Genomic DNA, 16,438 nt, shown 5'->3' with positions numbered 1-16,438 from the left:
GCCCTTTGGGAAGTCAAATACCCTGTGAAGTACAACCTCAATAGCACATCTCTTAGAGTGGACTTAGAGGTGAGAGTTCTAGGTATGCAGAGAGATAGTAGCCTGAACTTTGACTGCCATATATCCAAAGTGGTGAGGAAATCATCTTATGTGGCACAACTTATAAGCAAACATATTGCATCCAGATCCAAGGAAATTATAGTCCCACTATACTGAGCCCTCATTAGATCAATAATTGAGTACAGTGCACAATCTGACATTTACTTGACTAGGCACTTACAGCAGCTGCAGTGACCTCAGAAGTTCCTCACAAAGAAAATACAGGGTGTAAACAACATGAACTATGCAGACAGACTAAAATCCCTATCCCTTTACTCTGTTTCCTACCAATTATTAAGGTGTGACCTATTCCTGACTTGCAAGGCACTCACAAATCCAGCCCTGATGGAGCTGCTGCAAATATGGAAGTCAAACAGCATGACAGTCACCTGATCTAGGGATCTGAACTTAGTCAGTGACTCAAACAAAACATGCTGGAGAGACAGATATGTGTCTCAGAGATTGCCTGTTCTTTGGAACAGACTTCCTAGTAACATTAAGCAAAGTCCTTCCCTGGCCCTCTTCAAATGCAGTTTGGATCAATGGATGGGGAATTGCAAATTAACACCGGGGTAGTGCCTATGTCCCTTATGAGCATGTGGGCAATCTGTAAGATACTTAATGCACAGACACAAATCTATGCCATACTTTTGCCCCTAGGGACCACATATTGGGTAAAATTAGATTATATTGCCTAGGCTTGCAATGGCTCTTAAGTAGTTAGGGATAGTTAGGAACTATACTCTCTCACCCTCTACACACATATCAGTTACAGTCACTTGTATGGCTGTACTCCAGAGGTATTTGCTTGAGATCAAGTGAATGAATAAATTCATAAATTGTGGCCCAGAAACATATCTCAGCTCGGGCTTTTAGAACCATACAATGCAACCTACTGCAACTTCCATCTGCCCTCTCAACCTTTCTCAAGAATCAGAAACAAAAACAAAGACAAAAATTAGGAACAAATTTTAAATATTGCTCTTATATTTGAAAATTTACTAGAGTAACAAGCTTTGCATTAGCAAGCATTTTCTGAAATCAAAGATGTGAAAGAAAATGATTAGCGCTCATATGGGGCTCAAACCCAAGACTTCCTGCATACCATGCTAGTGGTACTGCTGCAACACCAACAAGAGCCTCTAGCACCCCCCCTGCATGACACACACACACACACACACACACACACACACACACACACACACACACACACACACACACACACACACACACACACACACACACATTACTGGAGTTCTTGGGTTTGAGTCCAAATGAGAGCTAATATTCTCCTTTCTGTTCAATGATTATAGCAATGGCTGAGCAGAAGGCTTCTGTGCATTTGTTATTTGTGAATTTTTGTGTGTGTGTGTGTGTGTGTGTGTGTGTGTGTGTGTGTGTGTGTGTGTGTGTGTGTGTGTGTGTATGTGTGTGTGTGTGAGCTCGCTTGTGTATGTATGTGTGTTTATAATTGACCAAGCATTGCTGTCAGTTTTTCGTGACTGCAGTCCTCAACAATTTATCAGACAGCCACACATCTTGCTAGAGACAGACCAAAACACCTCTCAACTTTTTTGCTCAAGAAATCTGGACAAATCCTAAAATAGTGTTGGTAGTGGTCCAAAAAGGGCCAAATTTTAAATATTATTTTATTTTATCTGTTGCCCAGGTAAGCCGTCTGGACAAAGTATCCCTTTTCAGGAGTGATGTTGAAGTACTGTCCGGCTAAATGACTTGCTCAACGTCCAGTAGACCAGTAGAGATGAAAGATTCAAACACTGTATTTCAGACTGCAAACAGAAGTTTAACATCTCAGAGTTGTAACTGCCAGGCAAGTCTAATTCAGTTCACACACATATTCTAACAGCTGACATAGAGGGGTCTGTATTAGATGAATGAACACTTAAAATGTCGAGTACAACATGGTCGACAACTTTTAAGCGAACGTTCATCTAATCGAAACCCTAGAATATTGAAACAAGGAGTTTCGAAAAGTTATAGTTGGCCAGCCATCAGGAAACCAACAGCTGATGGCTACAATGTATTGTACACCATTACAACCTCCACCCCCCAAAAAAAAAAACAAAACAAAAAAATTAAAGTGGGGAGCTTTTCCCTCACATCCTCCCAACATGGGGGGTTGTGCTCCCCACACCCCCTTACTTAAATATACCAACTCTGAGATCGTAGCACAGTGGAGGACTGACCGAACATTTCACAGGTTGAATATCAAGACCACACCACAGTGGAGGACTGTAGGAATGGCGAGACATGGTAAACGTTCTGACATCAGCCATTGGTTTCCTCACAGCTGGCCAACTGTAACTTTTTGAAATTCCCTGTTTCAACATTCTCCGGTTTTGCTTAAAAGCTGTCTAGCGTGTCGTACTTGACATTTTAAGCATTCATTCATCTAATAGGGAACCAAATAGATGATTAAGGCTATGAGCTTTTAACAAGCTTCTTCCTGTGGTACAGGGTCGTATTCCCTCAGCCTTTGTTTGCCTTTTGTTTGACCTTGAGCAAATCACTTAACAAAACAGTGCTATTTGAATTTTGGACAGGTTCATTAATTTACTCCTGGACTGTATGTTTAAGAACTACCTTAGAATCTAGAGCAATAGGTATAGCATGGACATCCATTTTCTGAACAATAAAAACTATGAAAGTCTGATGACTTGTATTATTGACTGACTAATCCTCCATGATTTACAAGAAAAAATAAGTTAGGGAAAAGGGCAGAAATATGGATAAAATCAGAGACATGAATCAGCTGGACTATTATAATTCACTTAAAAAGTTAACTAAATAACAAGTTTAGCAGCAACCTATGTTTTCTGAACAACAAAATATTAAACTCTAATGACTGGCATTACTGACTGACCCCACTCCTTCAGTGATTTATCAGAAAATAAAACTGATAATGAATGTCTAACAGTTAGTACATAAAATTTAGACTCCAAGATCTACGTAATCTGTTTCCTACAGTTAAGGGTACAGTATTTGAGTATTTTTACTCCTTTTGATTTACCTGCTGTGTGACTAGAAAAAGTCATGTAACTAGACAGTGTTCCCCCTTGAGCACAGGGATGTCTGACACACATGCATTTCTTCAATAACAAGCATTGTGAATGACTGCAATAATTATAATTAAGGGATTAACTGGAAGGAAGTTCTCTCAAGCACAGGTACTTCACTCTTTCTTACATGTCAGGAAGAAGGTGGATTATATTATTCTCTTGCTCGTCATAAAAGTTTCGTTTTTATGTTAGGTAACACAGTAATTCATTTTTTGGATGTTTTACATTTAGATGTCAGATCTCTTTATACAATATACACATTGCTTGTTAGAATACTTTTAGATTTTGTATTTTGCTCACTTAGATAAAAAATAAAAGGTATATTTTCTGAAATTTGTTAACTTGTGTGTATAGAAAATGTCAAAATTGTAAGCTAATTTTGGATGCTTAGCAATATGAAAAAGCTGTTCCACATTTCAGACTGCACTACTGCATACTGTTTTCAAATTTTTTCAGACTTTTTTGCAGTGCATCTGCTGTCATTACCTTCCATTTAAATTTTTTTTTTCCTTTCAATTTTCTGCTTAAGCTTTGTCCATGCAAAAAGGAATAATGCTGGAATAATTACTTAGGATAAAGAAATCAACACCACGATGAAGCTTTCCATTAACTAGGTTAATTTCTGTTATACCTGGAAAAGAATAGCTTTTAATACTAATAAAATTATATTTTATTTTATTAAGTTTGTGAGCATATTCAAAAATAACTTTAGAATCAGGTATTAATGCCTGATAATTGACAGATTCTGTCAGGCATGCCAATACTAAAATGAAAGGTTCTTAGTTTCTGACAATTCCTATTATATAGTGATACTACAAAATACAAAGGCTCAGTAACCAACGTAAATATTACATTGCAAGGTACTGTATCAGTTACATCATTTTATAATTACAGCATTTCTAATTTCACTGACTTGAACATTTGTCCTGAACGTCATGCACTGTTTGTAAAGGGATTTAAATTTATTCCCTCAGGGAGGGCTAACCTTGAGCAAACACTGCTAAATTTTTAAGTTGTTTATTAGGAAACTGAACTTAGATATATCTATGAATGGTAAAAATGATATACAGACCCCCAGAAACAAGGCTAAAACATAAAAGTACTTTTAAGCCTCCTGTACATCTGGTAATCAGTGTAGTTGAAAGAACTTGTGAAAGAGAAATAAGAGAATTGCTAAGGAACTGTAGGATGGCTTTTTTTCATAATTTAACTAAAACAAACTTACAGGAAATTGCTTCTAATAAGAACATCAGATGCATGAGAAGACTGGATTAAGGAAGAGGAATGGTGCTTTGGACACTATAGATTACGTCTGCAGAATGATATCAATGTTGACTGATGAAAACATATATCAAATAGTGTCCATAAATTAGATCAATACTGCTTATGACATAATTTATGTACATCTAAATGAGTTGTTGTTATTTGAGGTTATTTCATCTGAAGTATACCAATATTTAAAGATCAATCATCTGATTATACCAAAGATATTTGGTATGCCAAAAATACATTCTGATGTGAATAATCCTACTCTTCGACCAACTGTGTCTGCTAAAGGTTCAGTAACTGAACCAATCACAAAATTTATAGACGCAAATAAAAAAGTGTATTCAAGTATAGTTATCACATCCTTAAGGGTTCATGGAACTTTATTGATAAACTGAGACACATCAGTAATGATGAAAATTGGTTTATGGTCACAATGGACATTAAGAACTTGTTCGCTGTTATATCACGAGTGTGGACTAGCATGGTTTGAGTCAGCATTATTAGAGTTCAAAGAGGTAGCATCAGAGGAAGTGAAATTGTGATGTGACTTAATGGATATCATATTGACAAACAACTTTATTTTTTTAATGTAAATATTTGAAGCAACTACAAAGTGTTGCTATGGGGGCTGCATGTGCCCCCACATTCAGAAACGCAGTCCTGCTTAAATGGGAAACAGAAACTGTATTTAAAATAGATTTGTTTAAGAAATGCCAGGGATATTTTCATTATTGGATGATATACTCCTAGTATAGGCAGGACATTTAGAACAGTTTATGGATTTTGTCAATTAACTGGAAAACACGACCTCATTTTAAAAATTCACCCACAATGTTAATGAATGGGAGATCCATTATTTAGATGTGAAAATAAGTAAAGGCGTGCATAACAACTTTGAGACTTGTATATACAGGAAGTCCACATTCTGTAATTCTTTTTTCCACTATAAAAGTAGTCACTTTATATCAGAAGAAGGGGATTGTGAAAAGTCAATTTATTAGAGCTTCTAAACTCACTTCGAAAGATGACCGGTGTAGGGAGGAATTTAGTAATCTAAAAGCAATGTTTTTAGAACATGAATATCCAGCGACATTAGTTGATGAATTTTGTGATCAGATATTTCAACTAAGAAGAGGGAGATACACCTCTATTATATATAAAGGCATTCAAAATACTAATCAGAATAGAACAAGAGGTACAGGTAGGGTCACTATCAGGGATGGAAGGGGCAGTGGTGGCTGGTGACTTCAAATCAAAGGGGGGGCTGCAGGAGACAGCTGAATGGGTGGGGTTAAGGGGAAGGGGTGTGGCCAACTAGAAGGGGAGGAGCTATGCTCAAAACCACAAAAACTAACTTTAATTAAATATGCTGCCCTGGGTGCCAAACCATCATTATGAGAGTCCAATCAAGACAAAAATAAGTGTAGAAGAATAAAAGTATTTCATTGCATTGGCTGCATGACAGCTTACTTAATATCTAGATGGAAACAAAAGATTGAGGCATGAAAACATAAATTACTTTTTAAAATACATTACTGGAATGCCAGTCAAAATCAAGTACAAGAAAAACCAGAAGCACTCAACTCAAACCACTTCTCCTTGCACTGCAGTTCTAATTATAATTTATATTCAGCTTTATTAAAGTACCAAGTAACACGCTGAAAGTAGAAATCTCTGTGATGCCCCCACTTGTAAAAATGTTTATCCAAAAAAGACCTGCTGCCTGACAACTATCTACTTGTTTCATGGGGAAAACATGTAAGTAAAAAATGAAAAGCAAACAAGAAACAAGCTCAAGATACATTGCTTAAAGGATTACTGTACAGGTTATGGACCACACATGATCATTGGCATTCTGTTTAGTTTATGGGTAAAATCTGTAGAGATGACTGGAAGTCTCCAACAAGTGTAATGAGCTTTTTAAAATAATGGAATCCTGTCCTTTAATACCCAAGGCTTATACATTATCTAGTCAAGTATTCTCTGCATGGCAAGAACATAAAGGCTTTCAATGTTGGCAATTCTTTAACAGTATGCTTATTAAAGCTTACTTGCATCTTACGATTTCAGACAAGCTTACCTTATGGTCATTAAAGCATTGCTACTTAAACACAGAGCAACAGGCACTTTGAGTAATAAGCATAAATCAACAGTACAAAAATATGACAGAAACCAGACCTTTCTGTAAAATCAAAGACAGTTGAAAAGCCACTGTAGTACTTCTGTCTACCTTGGATGGGGGGGACACACTGCACATTTACACTGCATAACTACTCCTTGCCTTGCTTGGACACATCCAGAGTCACTACATGGTGGAGTGGGGTGCAACAAGTATGTCACAATTTGAAATGTCTCTGGCTGACTGTGATGGCCCTGACACATTTGTCATACCTCTCAACCTCAAAGTAAGAAATCTGGACAAAGCCATACACAGAAGAAGTGGGACAAATGCCCAAAAATAAGGACAATTTTTAAATATTGCTCTAATAAACTTAGAAAGATAATAGAATAGGTCTTGCATTGGTAAGACTTTTCTGAAGGGAATAAAATCTGAAACTCAAATGTCTGTCATTACTTTCTAACTTCAGTCTTTAGTGATTTGTCACTGATTTGCCAAAAACACAATTTTATGAAAAATGGACCAAATGTGATACAAAAATATAAAATAGCTACACAATACAGCTGGGAGCCTGTCAAAGAAGGGACACTTTAATATTAGTACTACTAACTTGAGCAGCTGACAAAATAAAAGAATCTGCATGCATTTCAAGTAATCTATAACTGATTATTACAGTTATTTCTTAATTGTAAACCCTCCATGTTTTCTTCCAAAATTGCTATTTTGCGGAGGGATTATTAGGGGGAAGAGCAACATTTTGAGCCAAAATCGGGGACAGTTGAGAGGTTGGCTATGCCTAATTCTATAAAGCAATTTATTTGCATGTACCTCTCAACCTGTTAATGCAGTAAATCTGAACAACACCAAATATATTGGGGGAACATATAAACAGTACTAAAAATTGCTCTTGTATAAATTGAGACAGTTGATATAATAACAGTTCTTACTTTAGCATGCATTTTTCTGAAGGTTATGAAGTCTGAAACTCAGTATATCATTATTTAGTGACAATTTATAAATGATTTGCCAGAAAACTACAAATTTTATGAAGAACAAACCAAAAATAAGAAGCAAAAATCTATTCATTCTTTGAAAATCTGGACAGTTGGGAGGTATAGTTCAGCTGGGCCTGTCTGAGTTTGCTGCCCTTCCCCCCTGACAAAATCATGGTTGAATGGAGCCTCTGCAGCCATTCCAATGAACCATTACTTGGCTATTTCACTCCATTTACCAGAAACACTAATGTGCATACTGCTTTACTTCTATGATGAGTTGGACTTCATTTGAAAGTTTTATTTTGTATTTTACAGCACAAACACTAAGCCATCTACTAAACAAAGCAATGCAGTCTCACAATGAAAACTTAGCATTAAAACTTCTCTGCCCTTGAAACTCACATTCATTGAAAATACATTTTGCCAGTGGCAGATAAAGATTAATTTTGGGCTGTTTTCAAATCATAGGCCTCTTGCATATGAAACATACATGTGCTCTTTGATACACCTTCCTCATTGTACTAAATTATATTCCTTGTACAATATATTACAGTTGTTAGAGGGCATTTTAAATTTGTTTTGAACATTTTTCCAGTAAGCAATGAAACAAAATGCATGCACCCATAATGACAAAACTGCCCAGTTCAGAACATTTATCATAAAAGTCTACTCAGACTTCCACAGTCCACCATTATCAGTAAATATGCACAATTCTACAGTCCACCATTATCAGTAAATATGCACAATTCTACAGTCCACCATTATCAGTAAATATGCACTATTCTACAGTCCATTATCAGTAAATATGCACTCTCTGAAGTAGTAAAAGTCATCTAAATAATTCCACATTAAAGAAATCTGTAACTAATGAAGAGGTTGCTGCTAGCAAACACCTTTATATTTAATGGTTTCATCGAAAAATAAAGTGTCTGTTGCCCCTCAGGAATAAATTGCCTATATTACATTAAAAAAATGATAAGCTAGTAATATTGCAAGAGGAAAAGGATGGCAAACTGATAATGGACGCATAGTTAGTATCTTCACCAAGGAGAACATTCTCAGTACAGCAGCATCCACCCCTTGTGGGAGTAGAACCCACAGCCTTCTGCATCAAAGGCAAGTACACAACCTGTTGTGCTATTAACAAGGCAAACCAACTTCACTTAAGCAACACTAAACTTCTGTTCCCCTGCAGCTCTCAACTCCTTGTAAAATCTACTCAATACTCAACTTCGCAGCACAAGAAAACTGGAAAAAGCCAAAATGTATGGGGGGGGGGGTCAAAAGCCCAAAAACCAGGGACACAAACATTGCTTGTATAATCTTGGAAAGTTGCTAGAACCATACATTTTACTGCCAAGCTCCCTGTGCAAAACAGTCAGAGCAACATACCACTCGCCAAATCAGCTGCTTTGTAAAAGAGGAAGACTGAAACTTAAATGGCTATCATTTAGTGAATGCAGTTCTCACCATAGCTGTCAACCTCTTAGCCCAAAACACCTGGACAAACCCAGTAATGAGGGAATACAGCCCTCAGACATATTCAGTGAATTCAGTTCTTGCCATAGTTGTCAACCTTAGCACAAAAAACCTGGACAAAGCCAATAATGGGGCAATACAGTCCCAAAAATAAGGACACATTTCAAATATTAATCTTATAAACTTAGAAAATTGCTAGAATAAAAGGTTGTGTTACTATGTATTTTCTGAAGAATATGAAGTCAGAAATTCAAATGCCTGTCAATTTTATTTAACATTTGTATCAGGACAATCTGACTTGAACAAAAAAAACAATTTTCAGCAGAGGCCCAGGAAGAAATAATGCAGACATGTCTTTATAACATGGGAGGACACAAAAGCAAACCCACACAAACACAGGGAGAAGATGCAGACCCCACACAGAAGGCACCCCAGCCAAGAATCAAACTCAAGAACCTGCAGCCGTAAAGCAATACTACCACTGCACCATCAGATATCAAGCATTGCAACATTTAGAAACCACAGATATGAGGAACAGATCAGATCAAATAGGAGGCAAAAATCTGCAATTTTTTTACAAATGGTGGTGGATAGGGAATTCAGGTCCTTAACACCTGCATACAAGGTACAGGGTTCAAGCCTGAGTATCTCTACCCAACACCATTTGTTCTCTAGCCACCAGTATAATAATAACTGGGGCATTTTACACACACACCCACACACACACACAGTCCCTTCTTCCTCTCTCTCATACACACACACACACACACACACACACACACACACACACACACACACACACACACACACACACAGTCCCTTCTGTCTCTCTCTCTCACACACACACAAGCCCCTTCTTCTGTCTCTTTCTTTCTCTCTCTCTCACACACACAGTCCCTTCTTCTGTCTCTTTCTTTCTCTCTCACACACACACAGTCCCTTCTTCTGTCTCTTTCTTTCTCTTACACACACACACACACACACACACACACACACACACACACACACACACACACACACACACACACACACACACACTTAAACTACCTTACTGAAATTATATAATCCAGTGGTTGTACCTTATTGCTTTCTTTTACTTAAAGTTAATTCAAAGCCGATTACCATGACCTCAGGTCCCCATTTGTCATTATTGCAGTCACTACGTATGCAGGAGCATATTAAACATGACAGGTTTACATAATTTTGCTGTCAGCCTGAGAAAATAATTTAAGTTAAGGTATAGTTTTGTTACCATTTGTTACCATTTCTTTCATTTTAGACTAGTACTGTGAACTGTGAATCATATGAGAGGTGCAAGGTAAAGATAGTAAGGTCTATGAACGTGGAGCTCTCGAACACATCTAAGTTTTGCAATTTTTTTTTTTTTGCATTTTGCTCCCAGACTAAATATTACAGATGAAAATAGCAGAAGGAAGGTTGTGGGTTTTAAACCATTTTAAAAATAAAAGAAAAATCAATTTTTAACACCTTTATTTACTGAGACCATGTTCCATTTGGATTGTTCTCTCAAAAATTAAATAGAACAAGATGATCTCCCCAATACAAAGTCTGAAACAGTTTGCTTACTCTAAATGCTCCTGCATTCAACCAGATAAATACAGTAACCCAGAGAATGAATGAATGAATTAATTAATTAATTAATTAATGAAAATCATAAACTAAAAGGTGGTAGCCTATCAGTCTCCTGGGATCTTGAGTTGATCCTTTAAAGTTTCCCCAACCTTTGATTACTCTAACTAGCCAGTGATTACAAATATCAGAGAGCCCTAAGAAATGAGCTAGCCAACTTAAGGCTGCTATGTGTATGCGTAAAGTGCTAGGGGCTTCTCTCAGTTATTTATTTATTTAACATTTGTCTGCTGGGAGTATCTAACTGGAACAGAGCACATTTTCAGCAAAGGCCCAGATAGAAATGCTCTAGATGCATGTCTTTGGAATGTGGGAGGAAACCAGAGCACCCAGAGGAAACCCACATGAACACAGGGAGGACATGCAGACTCCACAAAAGACACCCCAGCTGAGAATCAGACTGGAGAACCTCATGCTGTGAGATGAGAATGCTAACCTCTGCACCACTGTGCCACTCAATAAACACCTCTGAATTAGAAACTGGATCAAGGCTGGAACTGACCAATGTCTGGTGTATTGAGGCAAACTCTTGTAAAATATCGTAAAGGCTTGTAGTAATGATGAATAGTTCTTTTTAACGTTCAAAGCACAAGGGTTCAATAGAAATATGTAGACTACTTTTTGCCAATCAACCAGATTTCTGGAGGAATAGGTATCCCAAAAGAATTGCTTCTGGTGCCAGTTGACGGAACCTGTAAACCTGTAAGTGGGATGAACTGTCAGCTACGCTATCATCCTTTCCTAATATATGATGACTTGAAAAGTTTAAACTGATCTGCAAACTTAATAAGATCAACAATCTTAAAACTAAGTGTACTCACTTAGACTTTAAAGATCTTTTTTAGATTCTGAACAATGGCCTGATTATCAGAGTAAAATATGACCCTGTTATTATAAAAGATCTCTCCAAGTGAATGTATTTACCCAAATTGGCAATATTTCTAAGAAGGTGCATACAGTCTCTCTCCCATCAAATCTAAAGACTAAATCTAATTCAAGTAGAACACATAAAAAGAGTTAACATACGTACATCTATTCTGCACCCGTCCTTCACTGTACTTTCTTCTTTTTTCTCTTTCTTCTTCTTTCTTCTGCTCTTCTGCACAGGTGCTGCCCACTGTCCAAACGATAATCCACCCAAAAAAACGATTCCAAATAGAAATAAAAATTATAAAATACAATGATGATTGCAAAAAAGAAAGCTCGTTTCCTAATCCTACACTAAACTGAACTGACTGATTCTTGCTCTCTTCCCAGCACATAAAGCCCGGGAAGAGAGCGACAACCAATCAGCAGCATTTAGGCTTTAGCCCAGCAGGCACGTCATGACTGTTTGTAACCGCTGCCGCATAGACTTCTGGGCATCACAATGATGCCTTATGTGCTCCTCCGGGCTGCAAAGAAAACCAAAAAAAAAAAGCTGTTTACAACCGCATACTTTCAAGTCGCGGACTCGAAATTTAAACTAAAAAAAAAAGATTTTTTTTTTTACAGTAAAAAATGTAAATAAGACCAAAACTACTGAGGGGGCTGCAGACCGGCAGTCCGATGCCACGAGCCGCCCCTGGGAAGGGGCATAAATAATTTGATTTTACATAACTCTTCTGATGTTTTTGACATTAAAAATATCTTACACAAAAAAAATGGAAGATTTTGAGAAGTGATGATGACTTACATGTTTATTTTTTAAGTCCCCTTAGACTTGTATATCAGAATATAAACAATATTAAAAAGATTTTGGAAAAATCAGGTGAAAAGAATAATAATGGGTCATTTATGACCAGGAAATGTGGACATTGTAGACAATGCCCATATATAGATACTGATGATGGTGGTGATTTTCCGGATAAACTACATAAATGGATACATGTGGCAGATTTAGTTGTAATACTGACAAAGTTGTGTCTATGGCAAAGTGCTCTTCATGTATGGAGTTTTATATTGGGAAAACCAAAAATGCCTTAAATAAAACGATATATCAACAGAACTACAGTATAAAAAAGTAAGACAATAAAAGTGCCTTGGCCAGGCATGCATTACCATGTAATACTTTTAGTAAGTTCAGGTTTTGTATCTTCCAGCAGGAAAATGATTGTCTGTGGGACCTGGGTATTCAAGCTCCTATGCAGAGAAGGAAAAATGTCCACAAATAAAATACCCTAGGGAAGCCAAGAATAAATGGATGACCAGGTAGGCTGTCTTAATAAAGGTATGGTGGGATGCATTCAAAAGCTACAAATGGACTTTTTAGCCCGAGGCTACTCAGAAGGGCTAATCAACAGGATCCTCGATCCCATCATCAGCCAGTGCCAACTTGGCACCCCTAGGGCTCTAACTGACACCAGGATCCAGACCACCCCAGAAACTAGATTCCAGTTCAACTGCATCCTGTACTTCTCTATGGACTACAAAGACATCATCCAGATCGTAATGGACAATTGGCCCATCATCACAAATAACAGATCTTTTGGCCACATTTTTCGAGAGAAACCCTCCTTCACAGCTAGAAAAGGGAGAAGCATTAGGGACTTTCTGGAACACCCCTGCCAAGTTAAACTTGACAACCCTGGTACCTTTGCTTGCAGTGAGCCTCCCTGCCACTACTATAGACACATGAGTGGTGCTGCAGGCTTTTACTGCTCCAATGGCAGGAGACACTACACACCTAATGTCAGAGGCAACTGCAATGTCACAGGAGTGGTTTACAGGCAGCATGCACCAAATGCAATGCTTTCTATGTGGGTAATACGGTCAACTCCCTTAAAACGAAGATAGCAAAACATCTGCATGACTTCAAATACTTGAAAGTGACAAACCAGCTGGCAGTGCATGCTCTTGGGAACCTAGGGCACAATACGTTCAAATTTCATGTTCTTGAACACATCCCTAAATCCCCACTAGGCGGGGACCACAACTCGCTGCTTGAGAAAAGGGAACTCGAGTGGCAAATACGTTTGCAGGCAAGGAAAAGACCAGGCCTTAACTATGCGGAATCTTTGACCCCAGTCTTGTATCTCAGAAAGATACAACACCGTATACCACAACCTCTGCGCCTGGACCTCTAACAGATTTACCGACGAAATGTCACCTTTCGTGCGACAGCCAATTTTGATCTCACCAGTCTACCTCCAGCCCATGGTCTGATACTTCCCCTGGCAAATTCAGACTCATTTGTTTTTGGTCAATGGTTCATATAAACATATGTTTTTGTCTTTCATGTCTTTCATGTTTTCTACAATGGTTCAGTATTACTTTTTTTGTGTCTTTCTAGCTTTTCAGGTTACATATCAGTGCCTTTTTATGATTTTTTTTTTAATTAACAGCCCTCATTCAGTTCCATATCTTAATACATTAGTTTCTATTGATATCCATTATTTAAGAATTTTTCACTATTTTGTTTCTCTTTTTAGTTTCTGTATCTTATTTTTTGGATATCTAGCCTGGTTCTTATTTTTTGGTTTTCTAGCCTGTTTTACATACATGTTATTTTACATACATGTTGGTGCTATTTCTCTAGTATGCTCGGCTTTGCTTATTATGCTCTTTTATGCTGTCCACCATCCTGACGAAGATTTTGAAAAGTGTAGCCTAACAATGTATTTTACCAGCAAGGGTTGATTTTTTTCCAGTAAGACTATTTTTAGTTAACTACATTTTTTTTAGCTAATTTTAGCTAATCTGCGAACTTCACTGTTGTAGGTTTAGAGTGATTCTACTAACCACGTATGAGCTGGCTCAGGGTATCTAACCTATCAGATTGTAAGGTGTGATGTCAAGTTGTCGTGCCCAATCACAATAAAGGTTTTTTCACCCACACTTGATTGGCTCCCAATGACACATCCCCAGGTACTCTTATAAAAGGAAATCCTCAGGATCACTCTTTCCATTAAGGAACTATGCTTCGATGGTGATTGTACTTCTGGTACTTTTTACTTCAATAAATTACGACCTTCTAGAATCTGAACTTTGACTACGTTGATTTTTTGCCACCACGGTGAGCAGAGCTCCTTAGCCGAGCCACATTTACGTTGTTTTGCCTGTTTTTTCTGTGTGTTTCATCTTTGATTTCCAGCTGTCACACTAGCGGTTTCTATCAGTAGGTGACCTGACCAGCCGGAACTACGACCTGTATACGAAGCCTTTCTAAAGGCTTTACTCAGCCTTCAACCACAAGCGCTCGGGTACGCACAGCCTTTCTCAAGGCTTTAACGGTAAGCCCAGCTTCTTCACCGACATCCCACCGTACCTTTATTAAGGCAGCCTACCTGGTCATACATTTATTCTAGGTTTTGTATCTTGGAAAAAAAAATAGAAAGTTTTTCTTATGGGGGTGATTGGCAGAATTATTTATTGTATAGAGAAATGATCTGGCAGCTACGTACGCGTGCTGCACATCCACCATGTCTTAACAAGACAGCTTCAATTACTAGTGTATTGAAAGGTCGAGCCTCTAGATTGTAAATTTATATTAATATACAAGACTGTTTTAAACATTCACCATCAATTTTTTTATTTAGTCAATATATTTAATATTTTAAAGATGTTTGCTTATAATGTTGTACAATTACAACATTTTATGGCTAATTAGAATGACGATCCAAAAAAATGCCAGAAATCCAAGTAACACCACTCCACAGCCACCAGGAACAAAAAACCAAGACCTGATGTAGAATACGAAAATCCTTTATTCAAGTAGGTCCAAGAGAAAATAAACACAAGCACTTTCGCTCAGGATAATCCTGAGCTTTTTCAAGTGAGTACAAAAGCATTTGCTAAAGCCAAACCTTTTTATATAACCATGGATAACACATTAATTGAAAACAAGTGTTGCCAATCAATTGTTGGATTCCTTAAAGGGGCTTTGCATTAATTTGAACATGAGATAAAAACTTGTGTTGTTAAAAAATATATATATATTTAACAGCTGGGTTATGCATATATAATTACAAAACATTAAAAACACTGTTTAAAATATAATAGAATCAAAATTAAAATAGTTAAAATACTGCTATTGGAAACATTGGAAATCCATAAGTTCTGATGAACCTGGGAGATAGAATTCTGTTAGAAGTGTTAGGGAGTATTTTGTTTAATGTTAGTTTGTAATAGTAGTCTTGTTTCTTTTTCATAATTCACATCCAAAAAGGCACCCTAGGACCAAGTGTCAGGTTATCAAACCAAAGAAAAAGAGCGTGGGAGCTAGAAAAAAGGAAACTAGTGAATCTTGGGTCCCTGAGTCATGTATTCTGATAAGATGCACAAGTGCCAGGTGGTAGTAAAACAAGGGCATAGTGTTTGTAAACATGGGACAACAAAACTAATTAGTTATGATGGAATAACTATAATCGTGCCCTTCTAAGCTTTAATACGGGTTTAATGCTAATAGTCCCGTTCAATCCAGGTGGTCTCCCTGCTTCTAACTTTAGTTGCCATACTAGCTCACGGTACTCGAGGGTGGATTCCCAGTCACCACCCCTGAGATCTGGTTCCACTTCTTCTAAAACAAAGAATTTGATGATAGAACCTGGGCAAAGAAGGGAATGCTTAAAAAAAGCATTAGTTTCTTTCTGTTTAGCCATGTCATATAAGTGTTCGTAGATCTGTCTCCTGAATTCTCTTTCTGTCTTCCCCACATAGAAACTCGAACACGTGGTACAAATACCCAGGTATACCACCCCTTTGGTTCCACAAGAGTAGGAACCAGTTGGTTTCGTCCTAAACCTCCTGGATGGAATGTACACGGATTT

At 37.5% G+C, this 16,438-nt stretch overlaps 1 protein-coding gene across 5 annotated transcripts in view; it reads left to right on the top strand.

Moving 5' to 3' along the window:
- Positions 1-16,438, top strand: part of NALCN (sodium leak channel, non-selective) — a 3,563,801-nt gene that overhangs the window by 2,672,240 nt on the left and 875,123 nt on the right. The window lies entirely within an intron of this gene.

The sequence above is a fragment of the Protopterus annectens genome, chromosome 5.part0, assembly GCF_019279795.1.
Source record: "Protopterus annectens isolate FY-2018-M chromosome 5.part0, PAN1.0, whole genome shotgun sequence".
NCBI classification, from domain to species: domain Eukaryota; kingdom Metazoa; phylum Chordata; order Ceratodontiformes; family Protopteridae; genus Protopterus; species Protopterus annectens.
The sequence above is the reverse complement of the archived record's forward strand: the minus strand, read 5'-3'. Positions and strand labels throughout refer to the sequence as shown.